Source organism: Arachis ipaensis, chromosome B10 (genome assembly GCF_059453495.1).
Source record: "Arachis ipaensis isolate K30076 ecotype BB chromosome B10, ASM5945349v1, whole genome shotgun sequence".
NCBI lineage: Eukaryota > Viridiplantae > Streptophyta > Magnoliopsida > Fabales > Fabaceae > Arachis > Arachis ipaensis.
Window position 1 is genome coordinate 92,212,535 of NC_142435.1, and position 13,923 is coordinate 92,226,457.

The 13,923-nt window shown below is 40.6% G+C and overlaps 1 non-coding gene across 1 annotated transcript; it reads right to left on the reverse strand.

Annotated features, from left to right (window-relative positions):
- Positions 1 to 393: 393 nt before the first annotated feature.
- Positions 394 to 497, reverse strand: LOC148580867 (small nucleolar RNA R71). The gene has a single exon (XR_015899032.1). It is a non-coding gene; the product is annotated as a small nucleolar RNA R71 (small nucleolar RNA).
- Positions 498 to 13,923: the final 13,426 nt, after the last annotated feature.

Sequence of the window (13,923 nt, forward strand, 5' to 3'; positions counted from 1 at the left end):
AGAGCAAATCATGCTGGGGAGGATAGAAGAGTTTTGGGCTCTTACATCAATCCAAACCCAGGAAATTGTGGAAGTAGCATCCAAAAGCCAACAATCCATGCCAACAACTTCGAACTTAAACCACAGCTTATCACCCTTGTTCAGAACAACTGTTCGTTTGGAGGAAGTGTTCAAAAAGACCCCAATCAACATTTAACCACCTTCCTGAGAATATGTGACACCGTGAAGTCTAATGGTGTTCATCCTGACGCCTATAGGCTGCTTTTATTTCCATTCTCACTCAGGGGCAAGGCAGCCAAATGGCTGGAATCTTTCCCAAGGGAAAGCTTGACAACTTGGGAAGACATGGTGAACAAATTCTTAGCAAGATTTTACCTTCCTCAATGAATCAATAGGCTGAGAGCTGAGGTCCAAACTTTCAGGCAACAAGATGGTGAGACTCTATATGAAGCATGGGAGAGGTTCAAGGACTTAACAAGGAGGTGTCCACTTGACATGTTCAACGAATGGGTGCAACTGCACATTTTCTATGAAGGGCTCTCTTATGAGTCAAAGAAGGCCATAGACCATTCATCTGGAGGATCTTTGAACAAGAAGAAGACCATTGAGGAAGCCACAGATGTTATTGAAACAGTAGCAGAGAACGACTACTTCTATGCTTCCGAATGAGGGAACACAAGAGGAGTAATGGAGCTAAACAATGTAGATGCTCTGTTGGCCCAAAACAAGCTCATTACCCAGCAGCTGGCTGACCTCACCAAGAAGATGGAGATGAACCAAGTAGCAGCAATCTCCACTTCGTCAACAATCCAAGAAGGAGTGAATGAAGAAGCAGAGGGGAGTCAGGAGCAAGCCAACTACATTGGGAATTCGCCAAGGAAAAACTATGATCCATACTCCAAAACCTACAACCCTGGATGGAGAAACCACCCAAACTTTGGGTGGGGAAGTGAGCAAGATCAAAACCAAGACCAGAAACGTTACAACTCCAACAACAATGCAGCTCACCAGCAATTTACACAGAGGACGTCTCAACACCCCCACAACAACAGTCCTTCATATGCTTATCAAAACCAAAATAACACATCTGCTCCGAATCACCCATCAATTGATGATAAGCTCTCTAAGATCGAAACCTTAATTGAAGGAGTATGCAGAGATATTCGAGACAGAAAAGCATTCAGAGAGGAAGTGTAGTCCAACATGCAGAATCAAAATGCTGCCATCACAAAATTGGAGACACAAATCAGCTATCTGTTTAAGCAGCTCCCTACCCACAACTTTTGCTATGATGCCCACTCAAGAAAAAGGGAGGAGTGTCAAGCTATCACACTTAGGAGTGGGAAGGAACTGAAGGAACGTCCCCAAAAACCACAAGAAGAAGGATCAAATGAAAAGGGAGAAGAGCAAGATGGAGTTCAACCTCCCACGCCAAGTCTGCAGAAAGAAAAAGGGATGCCCCAACTGAACATCTCAAGAGCTCCATATCCCCAGCTATTGAAGAAAAAGGAAGATGACAACCAGTTCTTGAGATTTTTGGAAATCTTCAAGAAGCTACAAATCAACATACCCTTTGCTGAAGCCATAGAACAAATGCCACTCTATGCCAAGTTTTTGAAGGAGCTAATGACTAAGAAGAGAAGCTGGAAGAACAATGAGACTATGATACTAACTGAAGAGTGCAGTGCTATCATTCAGCATAAACTACCTCAGAAACTGAAGGATCCTGGGAGTTTTTAGATCCCTTGTATTATAGGAGAAATCACGGTAGAGAAGGCTCTTTGTGACTTAGGGGCCAGCATCAATTTGATGTCAGTAGCTATGATGAGAAAGATGAAAATTGAGGAGGCTAAACCAACAAAAATGGCCCTACAACTGGCAGACCGATCGTTCAAATTCCCACACGGGATAGTAGAGGATTTGCTAGTAAAAGTGGGAGATTTCATATTTCCAGCAGATTTTGTGGTGCTGGACATGCAGGAGGACGCCAAGACCTCCATCATCCTAGGAAGGCCATTCTTGGCCACCACTGGAGCTGCCATCGATGTTTAGAAGGGTGACCTCACACTGAGATTACACAATGAAAAGATGACATTCAATGTGTACAAGGCCATGAGTTATCCACCAGAACAATTGGGGGAATGCATGAGGTTAGATGCACTTGAGGATGAAGTGCAGGAGAATTTTGAAGAAGAAGAACCTGAAGAGGACGAGAGATTGGTGGAGGAAGAATCTGAATCAAGTGAAGAGGTAGCCACAGCAGAAATACATATACCAGATGCACCAAAGGAAGGGAACGAAAAGTCAGAAGCAACCAAACTTGAACTCAAAGCACTGCCACCCACTCTCAAATATGCATATCTAGGAGAAAATGAAAACTACCCAGTGATCATAAATTCATCCCTCAGTCAAGATCAAGAGGACGAGCTACTCAAGGTGCTGCGGGAGCATAAGGATGCCATTGGATGGACCTTTGCTGACCTGAAGGGAATCAGTTCAGCCATATGCATGCATAAAATACTGTTGGAAGATGATGCCAAGCCATCCATTCAATCCCAAAGAAGGCTAAACCCAATCATAAAGGAAGTGGTACAGAAAGAGGTTATGAAGCTTTGGCAAGGAGGGTTCATATACCTAATTTCGGACAGCCCTTGGGTTAGCCCCATACATGTTGTGCCAAAGAAGGGAGGAATCACTGTGGTTACCAATGAGAAGAACGAGCTCATACCTACAAGGACCGTCACAGGATGGCGGATGTGCATAGACTACAGGAAACTCAATGAGGCTACACGAAAGGACCATTTTCCCCTTCCATTCATGGATCAGATGTTGACAAGACTTGCAGGGCACGTATATTATTGTTTTCTCGACGGTTATTCAGGATATAACCAAATAGTGGTTGATCTGACAGACCAAGAGAAAACCTCATTTACTTGTCCTTATGGAGTGTTTGCCTATAGGTGCATGCCATTTGGATTATGTAATGCCCTTGCAACTTTCCAACGCTGCATGCTTTCTATCTTTTCAGATATGATATAAAAATTCATTGAAGTTTTTATGGATGATTTCTCGGTATTCGGAGATTCTTTTCCTAGTTGCCTACATCACCTCGCCTTGGTATTGAAAAGATGCCAAGAGACCAATTTGGTCTTGAACTAGGAAAAATGCCACTTCATGGTGACAGGAGGAATAGTCCTTGGTCACAAGGTCTCTCACCAAGGCATTGAGGTTGATAGAGCTAAAGTAGAACTTATTGAAAAACTACCCCCACCCAGTGATGTCAAGGCAATTAGGAGTTTTTTAGGGCATGCTGGTTTTTACAGAAGGTTCATTAAAGATTTTTCAAAGATAGCCAAGCCGTTAAGCAATATCCTTGTATCTGATACACCGTTTATCTTTGATGAAACATGCATGCTAGCATTTGCACATTTGAAAATGAGGTTATCCTCTGCTCCTATCATTTCCCCACCTGATTGGAACCTACCATTTGAATTGATGTGTGATGCATCTGATTTTACAGTTGGGGCAGTGTTAGGATAAAGGAAAGATAACCTAGTTTGTGTGATATACTATGCTAGCAAAGTCCTTAATGAAACTCAAAGAAATTATACCACTACTGAAAAGGAGTTGCTAGCAATAGTCTTTGCATTTGACAAATTTATATCATACCTCATTGGTGCTAAAGTGATTGTTTTTACAGATCACACGGCACTTAAATATTTGTTTGCCAAGCAAGAATCAAAGCCAAGACTAATAAGGTGGATTTTACTGTTGCAGGAATTTGATGTTGAAATCAGAGACAAGAAAGGAGTGGAGAACAAGGTGGCAGATCACTTATCCAGAATCCCTCATGATCAAGGTGGAGAAAATGATATAAATGTGAACGAGCTCTTCCCTGATGAACAGTTGATGACAGTTCACAAAGCACCATGGTTCGCAGATATTGCAAATTTCAAGGCAACTGGGGCATTACCCCCAGGGATCAATAAACATCAAAAGTGGAAGCTCATGAATGATGCAAAATACTTTGTCTGGGATGAGCCATATCTCTTCAAGAAATGTTCAGATGGAATCCTTAGAAGATGTGTTTCGGAAGAGGAAGGAAGAGAAGTCCTATGGAACTGCCACGGTTCATGTTATGGCGGGCACTTTGGAGGGGACAGAACTGCAGCAAAGGTGTTACAAAGCGGATTCTTTTGGCCCACCCTTTTCAAGGATGCCAAGGAACTAGTAAAAAGCTGCAATGAATGCCAAAGATCTAGAAACCTGCCCAAAAGAAACGCCATGCCACAAAATTTCATCTTGGAACTGGAACTGTTTGATGTGTGGGGAATAGATTTCATGGGACCATTCCCAACCTCATATGCAAACAAGTACATCCTGGTAGCAGTGGATTATGTTTCCAAGTGGGTAGAGGCTATTTCAACCCCAACTAATTATAACAAGGTAGTCATGAACTTCCTCAGGAAGAATATCTTTAGCTGGTTTGGAGTCCCAAGAGCCCTCATCAGTGATGGAGGGAGCCACTTTTGTAACAAACCACTAGAAGCTCTCCTCCTACGATATGGGGTAAAGCACAAAGTAGCCACACCATACCACCCTCAAACGAGTGGGCAAACTGAGATATCCAACAGAGAACTGAAGAGGATCCTGGAAAAAACTGTGGGTGCATCTAGAAAGGATTGGTCGAAGAAGCTGGATGATGCTCTTTGGGCATACAGAACATCATTCAAAACTCCACTTGGAATGTCTCCATATCAACTGGTCTATGGGAAGGCTTGTCATTTACCACTGGAGCTGGAACACAAAGCTCTCTGGGCTATCAAGATACTAAATTTTGACAGCATTGCTACTAGTGCAAAAAGGATCTTGTAGCTGCAAGAGATGGAGGAATTCAGGTCACAAGCCTATGAAGACCCTAAGATGTATAAAGAGAAGGCAAAGAGAAAACATGACATGCATCTGGCACTAAGAAGTTTTGAAAAGGGGCAGCGAGTACTCCTTTACAATTCTAAATTAAGGCTGTTCCCAGGAAAACTCAAGTCAAGGTGGTCCGGACCTTTCATGGTTACGAAAGTATCACCATATGGCCACATTGAAATCACGGATGAAGGTTTAGAGAGGACTTTTACAGTGAATGGATAAAGACTCAAGCATTATCTGGGGGGGAAAGCCCCAGAGTAAAGTACCATCTCAAGTAATTAAGGACTCGTCGAGCTAGCGACGATAAAAGAGCGCTCTGTTGGGAGGCAACCCAACCTCAGGTAGTTTCACTTTCATCTTTATTTCAATAAAAATCACAAGTCGTTTCCCCTGTATTGTAAGGAGCTGAGTTTGGTGTTCCACACCAGAACAATCCAAGAGTGATGGTGTAATTCTAAGTTTGGTGTTCCACCAAAGGACATTGGTTAGAATTACACTCCACTCCAGAAGAATATTGCTAGCTCCATCCAATCAAGAGAAACCACTTAGATGTAGTTAGACTATAGGTGATCATTGCTTTGTTGACAATAAGATATGGAGTTCTCTGCATATGTGCAATGTTTGCACTGGGCAAGAAACTAAGTTTGGTGTTCACACACCAAATTGAGTTCAAGAAGCACCAGCATACATGTAAGCTAACTATGTCTCAAGTGCTTTGGGAACAAGCAACTTCCAGTCACCTTGCAGGAATCTTATGAGGAAATGGTGCACCTCTACCCAAAGAAGCGAGGCAGCCAAAAACTAGGATGATGACAAAGAGAGAGAGCAACCAGAAATCATCACCCGAAGGTTGTATTGTTACTTGATTCCATTGTACGCAGAATGGTTGAAAGTTGGAAGTCCGAATGCACTTTTGATTTGTGGCTACTTGTAGTTGAATTTTTTTCTGTCTTTTAAGTTCTGAGTAGGTCTGTGTGCTAGTCTTTATGTCACTGCATCCTTACTTAACTTACTTGTATGCTTATTCCTTTTGAATTAAATGAAGAGAGAATGATTGTTTTTAAAAGACCAGAGTAGAGTTCATAATGTGGAAGTGCATTCATGAATCTTTGGGGTAGTCATAAGTAGCTAAGTTGGTTCAATCACAAGGTTAGGAGGACAACTATCTATCCTGAATACTTGACTTTGGATATACCCATGAGACTAAGTAGATGACAAGATCCTAATAAGAGAAAAGGGAAAGAATAATGGAAGTGTAAAACAAAAGAAAAAGAGTAAGCAATAAGGCTAGGCACCAATGGTTTGGACCTTGAGACAAATGTCTGTGGTGCTCCTGTGTGAGGGATCTACTTGGATGAATAAGCTCTCAGGGGTGCTTTATCACTTGGTAACTTGGGTTAACTAACCCGGGATTATCAGCTAAAAATCCACTAACAAGAGTAACCCTCACTATAGAGCATTTAGTAACCCAAAGAGGTGCTGGAAACCAAGGTCTCAAGAAAAGAAAATAAACAAACTATATTCCTGTGGTGTGTATGTATGGGGGAGAGACTTGAGGGAGTAAGTCCTTAGGGGTGCTTCAACACCTAGCACCTTGAACCAACTGGTTCGGGAGTGTTGGCTGAAAACTTATCTTAAAGAGTTGCCCCCTTACATAGCACTTAGCCTAAATAACACAAATAACCCTTGAAATAACAATAAAAGGATCAATGAATAAAAGTCTCATGGGATATAAACAAAGTAAGTGTTTAGGGACATGATAAAGGTCTGAAAGCCAATAATGGAATGAACCTAAGTTGCTATGCATGAAACCACCATAAAATCAGTAACATGACTTCCACAAGAATGACTAATTCCTCTAGATATTCCATTCATCATTTTCTTGTTCCAGAACTTGCTTAGGGACAAGCAAGCTTTAAGTTTGGTGTTGTGATGCCAGGGCATCTTGGCCAGTTTCACTGACCTTTTCTTTACTGTTTTTAGGTTAGTTTCATGCATTTCCTTAGGAAATAAGCTAGTTTTGGGTAGATATTTACTTACACCTTGACTCAAGCATACATTGTGCATTTTACATTATTTCATGAGGATTTTGCATAAGTTTAGTGACAAATTGTATGTTGCATTGCCCATGACTTGGACTAGAACTTTGATGCACTCTATTGCTTGATTTCAGGACCAAAGGAAGCAAGGAAAGGGAGGAAACTTGCAAGGTTAATGAGAAAAGTGATTGCCAATGACACTCTCATAGCCATCATTGCCCACGTTAAGAGTAACGCTAACTAAGTTAACGTGAACTCTAACGTGGAAAAGGGAAGTTGAGCCAACGTTAGTGACACTTAACATTGTCACTAACGTTGGCAAACACTCATGAGTGGCCACGTTAGAGCCCACGTTAACCTAGTTAACGTGGCCTTTAACGTTAAAGGGGGAAGAGAAGCCAACGTTAGTGACATTCAACATTGTCACTAACGTTGGCCTAAGGATGCAACACACCACGTTAACTCCCACGTAACTTGGTTAACGTGGGAGCTAACGTAAGAAGTGAGAGTTGTCGCCAACGTTAGTGACACTCAACATTGTCACTAACGTTGGAAGCAACCACACAACCCCCCAAGGAGCCACGTTAACTTCCACGTTAACTTAGTTAACGTGGAAGCTAACGATGAGGAATGAATGATGAGCCAACGTTAGTGACACTCAACATTGTCACTAACGTTGGGATGGCTAAGAATGGCCACGTTAGAAGCCACGTTAACCTAGTTAACGTGGACTCTAACGTGAGATCTAGGGGCACATTGGAACGTTAGTGATAATGTTGAGTGTCACTAACGTTCTCGAAGGTTGGCAAGCCCACGTTAGAAGCCACGTTAACCTAGTTAACGTGGAGCTTTAACGTGAAGCAAAAAGGGGCACACTGGAACGTTAGTGACAATGTTGAGTGTCACTAACGTTCTCGAAGTTTGGCAAGGCCACGTTAGAAGCCACGTTAACATAGTTAACGTGGGCTCTGACGTGAGGCAAAGGGGTACATTGGAACGTTAGTGAAAATGTTAAGTGTCACTAACGTTCTCGAACTTATACTTTCAATAAATGTTAACACCCCTAACGCCCTGAGCTGAAGTCTCTGCCCACTTAGCACTTTCTCTCTGCAAGTAAAGCCAAGCCCAAATGAAGAAAAGAACTACTTCAAACTCAAGATCCAAAGACCCAAGACTTGAAGAGAAAACTAGAAGCTGAGAAGAGTAGTATATATAGGAGTAGCTTTGAATTGTAAAGAGAGTGCTGGAGTGCTGGAGTGCTGGAGGCTGGAAAAAGAGAACTACTCTCTGTATTTTACTTTCTCTGCATTTTCTAGTTTTATGATGTATTCTCCATCTTTGTTTTCATTTTCAAGAGCTATGAACAACTAAACCCCTTTCATTCGGTTAGGGAGCTCTGTTGTAATTTGATGGATCAATACTAATTTTCATTATTCTTCTTCTATCTTTTCTCTTGATTTTACTTGAAAGCTTTCGATCTTCATCCAATTGAGTAGTTATCTTGGAAGAGAAGCTATTCAAACTTGGATCTCTTTTGAACCTTGAAAGAGGAATGAAGAGATCAAACTAGAAATGCTTTCTCATGCTGGACTAAATTGGGTTTGGATGGGTATGTGACTATAACCCTCTCAATACTTGATTTGGGAAATGCATGTGGTATAATCAGTGACCATACTAAGGAGGTCGTTACTGTTAGTTGTGGGTGATGCAATATATCAAACAGTTAGTGGGTTAGCAAACAGAATTGAAAATAATAAAGAAGAACAAAAGAGTAGAGGGGGAAGGGAAGAAGTTTAACTAAAACAAAAAGTAAATCACTCAAACAGAAAATGAAATTCACAAAACAAAAAATGCTCAATCTAGTGATCTTCCAATTTAATCATTGTTGATGCACAATCAATCCCCGTGGGATTCGACCTCACTCTATTGTAAGTTTTTACTTGACGACAATTTCGGTACACTTGCCGAAGGGAGATTTGTTGAGAGACAAGTTTTCCGTGCATCATATGTTTTTAGTATATTTTAGTTAGTTTTTATTATATTTTTGTTAGTTTTTAAATAAAAATCACTTTTCTAGACTTTACTATGAGTTTTTGTGTTTTTCTGTGATTTCAGGAATTTTCTGGTTGAAATTGGGGGACCTGAGCAAATATCTGATTTAGAGGCTGAAAAAGGACTACAGATGCTGTTGGCTTTTGACCTCCGTGCACTCGAAGTTGATTTTCTAGAGCTACAGAAACCCAATTGGCAAGCTCTCAATTGCGTTGGAAAGTAGACATCCTGGGCTTTCCAGAAATATATAATAGTCCCTACTTTGCCCGAGATTTGATGGCCCAAAGTGGCGTTCCAAGTCAGCACAAAAATTCTGGCATCAAAACGCCAGAACTGGCATAAAAGCTGGAGTTAAACGCCCAAACTGGCACAAAAGCTGGCGTTTAACTCCAAGAAAAGTCTTTACACATGAAAGCTTCAATGCTCAGCCCAAGCACACACCAAGTGGGCCCGGAAAAAGATTTCTGCATTAATTACTTATTTCTGTAACCCTAGGCTACTAGTCTTCTATAAATAGGAACTTTTGCTATTGTATTTTACACACTTGATATACTTGGATAGACCTTTTCACGTTTGGGGGCTGGCCTCACGGCCATGCCTAGACCCTTTTGTTCTTATGTATTTTCAATGGTGGAGTTTCAACACACCATAGATTAAGGTGTGGAGATCTGCTGTTCTTCATGAATTAATGCAAAGTACTACTATTTTTCTATTAAATTCACGCCTACTTCTTCTCTAAGATATCCATTCGTTCTTCAACTTGATGAATGTGATGATCCGTGACACTCATCATCATTCTCACCTATGAACATGTTCCCGACAACCACCTCTGTTCTACTAGCAATGGCTTGAATGCGTATCTCTTGGGTTTCTAATCCAAGATTGGAACCTTCGTGGTATAGGCTAGAATTATTGGCGGTCATTCTTGAGATCCGAAAAGTCTAAACCTTGTCTGTGGTATTCCGAGTAGGATCTGGGAAGGGATGACTGTGACGAGCTTCAAACTCGCGATTGTTAGGCATGTGACAGACGCAAAAGGATCAATGGATCCTATTCCAACATGATCGAGAACCAACAGATGATTAGCCGTGCGGTGACAGCGCATTTGGAACATTTTCACTGAGAGGACGGGAAGTAGCCATTGACAACGGTGATGCCCAACATAAAGCTTGCCATGGAAGGGAGTATGAATGATTAGATGAAGGCAATAGGAAAGCAGAGGATCAAGAGGAACAAAGCATCTTCATACGCTTATCTGAAATTCCTATCAATGAATTACATAAGTATCTCTATCTCTATCTTTATTTTATATTTTATCTATCTTTTAATTATCAATTCTCCATAACCATTTGAATCCGCCTGACTGAGATTTACAAGATGACCATAGCTTGCTTCAAGCCGACAATCTCTGTGGGATCGACCCTTACTCACGTAACGTTTATTACTTGGACGACCCAGTGCACTTGCTGGTTACTTGTGCGGAGTTGTGATTAAGAGTTGAGATTACGATTGTGCATACCAAGTTCTTGGCGCCATTGATGATCACAATTTCGTGCACCAACGCGCACAAGGCGCGCACGCACAAAAGTGATCTCGCCTATGGACGCGCACGCGTACATGCCGCTTCCGCGTGGATGGAGAAATTGCCAATCGACGTGCACTCGCACATGGCGTGCACGCGCCAATACCCTTACATGGCCCACTTGAAGGCACAATGCTAGGGGCGATTTCTGAGTGTATTTCATGCAGAATTGAAGTCCAAGCAAAGGGGGGAGCAATTAGTTTAGCCAACATGAGCCTTTAGTTAGTTTTCTAGAGAGAGAAGCTCCCTCTTCTCTCTAGAATTAGGTTAGGATTAAGGTAGATTATCTTAAATTCAAGTTCAATTAATTGATCTCATCTTGTTTATTTTATAATCTCTCATTCCCACATCTTGGTCTTCTTAATTGTGATGTTAATTTCTCGTTTTGCTCTCTTTTGTGATGATGAACCCATGTTGGATTTGATTTACTTTTAATGCAATTTAATGTTGATGTTCCTTTTTATTGATGAATTGAGTTGTGATCTTACTTTTCTTACATTTAGTAGTTGTTAGATTTTATTATTCTTACAATTTATGATGCTTACCTTTATTGCACTCTATGTGTTTGATGAAATGCTCTCTTTAATTTTTGAGTAGTTTTGTCGACTCTTGGCCTAAGCCAAGGGAATTGGGTAATCTTGAGTCATTGGGTATGATGGGTTTGGTGATTTGAGAACCCATGGTGATCAATTTGACACCCATTGACGCTAACCCACTACTAAGTTAATTAGTAGGTAGGTTAGGACTTAAGGGTGGATGTGATAAAATCTATTTGATGTACTTCAAGCTTAGGAGTAAACGTTACGTACTTAAAGCTTTTGGGAAGTAGACTTAATAGGTTGGCCTCTCATGATTATCAATATTCGGTTTGTTGATAAGGATGGTGATCTCAATTACCCAAGTCTTAGCCAAGAGTTCTTTGTCTTACTTCCTTTATTCACTTGCTAAATTTATTCTCTTGTCATCTCATGAACCAAAACCCTCCCTTTTTACCCCTTCATAGCCAATAACTAAGCATTACATTGTTATCCTAGGGAGATGACCCGGAGTCCAAATACTTCGGTAAATTTTCATTGGGGTTAGGTACATGTGACAAAACCAAATTTTTTATGTGAGAATTGTTTGTTGGTTTGGAGCTATGCTTACAACGAAGTCTTTATTTCTATAAGAGAAATTCTAGACCATGAAGTAAAACTCGAACGTCAAATATCACCAAGAGATCACAATTTCTGAGCACTCCAATCAATGAAAATATGCTTCAGAACGACAAGATGAGCAAGAGAATCATATGGGATACCAACCACCACCACAAAATGATTCATATCATTATCCTCATGGTGGATGGGAGTATCAACAAGGAATGAGGGAGTATGAACAATCAATTGATATGAAATATTTCCCAGAGCCACAAAGGGACTCATATTGTTAACGTGGGCTCTAACGTGAGGCAAAGGGGTACATTGGAACGTTAGTGAAAATGTTAAGTGTCACTAACGTTCTCGAACTTATACTTTCAATAAATGTTAACACCCCTAACGCCCTGAGCTGAAGTCTCTGCCCACTTAGCACTTTCTCTCTGCAAGTAAAGCCAAGCCCAAATGAAGAAAAGAACTGCTTCAAACTCAAGATCCAAAGACCCAAGACTTGAAGAGAAAACTAGAAGCTGAGAAGAGTAGTATATATAGGAGTAGCTTTGAATTGTAAAGAGAGTGCTGGAGTGCTGGAGTGCTGGAGGCTGGAAAAAGAGAACTACTCTCTGTATTTTACTTTCTCTGCATTTTCTAGTTTTATGATGTATTCTCCATCTTTGTTTTCATTTTCAAGAGCTATGAACAACTAAACCCCTTTCATTGGGTTAGGGAGCTCTGTTGTAATTTGATGGATCAATACTAATTTTCATTATTCTTCTTCTATCTTTTCTCTTGATTTTACTTGAAAGCTTTCGATCTTCATCCAATTGAGTAGTTATCTTGGAAGAGAAGCTATTCAAACTTGGATCTCTTTTGAACCTTGAAAGAGGAATGAAGAGATCAAGCTAGAAATGCTTTCTCATGCTGGACTAAATTGGGTTTGGATGGGTATGTGACTATAACCCTCTCAATACTTGATTTGGGAAATGCATGTGGTATAATCAGTGACCATACTAAGGAGGTCGTTACTGTTAGTTGTGGGTGATGCAATATATCAAACAGTTAGTGGGTTAGCAAACAGAATTGAAAATAACAAAGAAGAACAAAAGAGTAGAGGGGGAAGGGAAGAAGTTTAACTAAAACAAAAAGTAAATCACTCAAACAGAAAATGAAATTCACAAAACAAAAAATGCTCAATCTAGTGATCTTCCAATTTAATCATTGTTGATGCACAATCAATCCCCGTGGGATTCGACCTCACTCTATTGTGAGTTTTTACTTGACGACAATTTCGGTACACTTGCCGAAGGGAGATTTGTTGAGAGACAAGTTTTCCGTGCATCATATGTTTTTAGTATATTTTAGTTAGTTTTTATTATATTTTTGTTAGTTTTTAAATAAAAATCACTTTTCTAGACTTTACTATGAGTTTTTGTGTTTTTCTGTGATTTCAGGAATTTTCTGCTTGAAATTGGGGGACCTGAGCAAATATCTGATTTAGAGGCTGAAAGAGGACTACAGATGCTGTTGGCTTTTGACCTCCGTGCACTCGAAGTTGATTTTCTAGAGCTACAGAAACCCGATTGGCAAGCTCTCAATTGCGTTGGAAAGTAGACATCTTGGACTTTCCAGAAATATATAATAGTCCCTACTTTGCCCGAGATTTGATGGCCCAAACTGGCGTTCCAAGTCAGCACAAAAATTCTGGCATCAAAACGCCAGAACTGGCATAAAAGCTGGAGTTAAACGCCCAAACTGGCACAAAAGCTGGCGTTTAACTCCAAGAAAAGTCTTTACACATGAAAGCTTCAATGCTCAGCCCAAGCACACACCAAGTAGGCCCGGAAGAAGATTTCTGCATTAATTACTTATTTCTGTAACCCTAGGCTACTAGTCTTCTATAAATAGGAACTTTTGCTATTGTATTTTACACACTTGATATACTTGGATAGACCTTTTCACGTTTGGGGGCTGGCCTCACGGCCATGCCTAGACCCTTTTGTTCTTATGTATTTTCAATGGTGGAGTTTCAACACACCATAGATTAAGGTGTGGAGATCTGCTGTTCTTCATGAATTAATGCAAAGTACTACTATTTTTCTATTAAATTCACGCCTACTTCTTCTCTAAGATATCCATTCGTTCTTCAACTTGATGAATGTGATGATCCGTGACACTCATCATCATTCTCACCTAT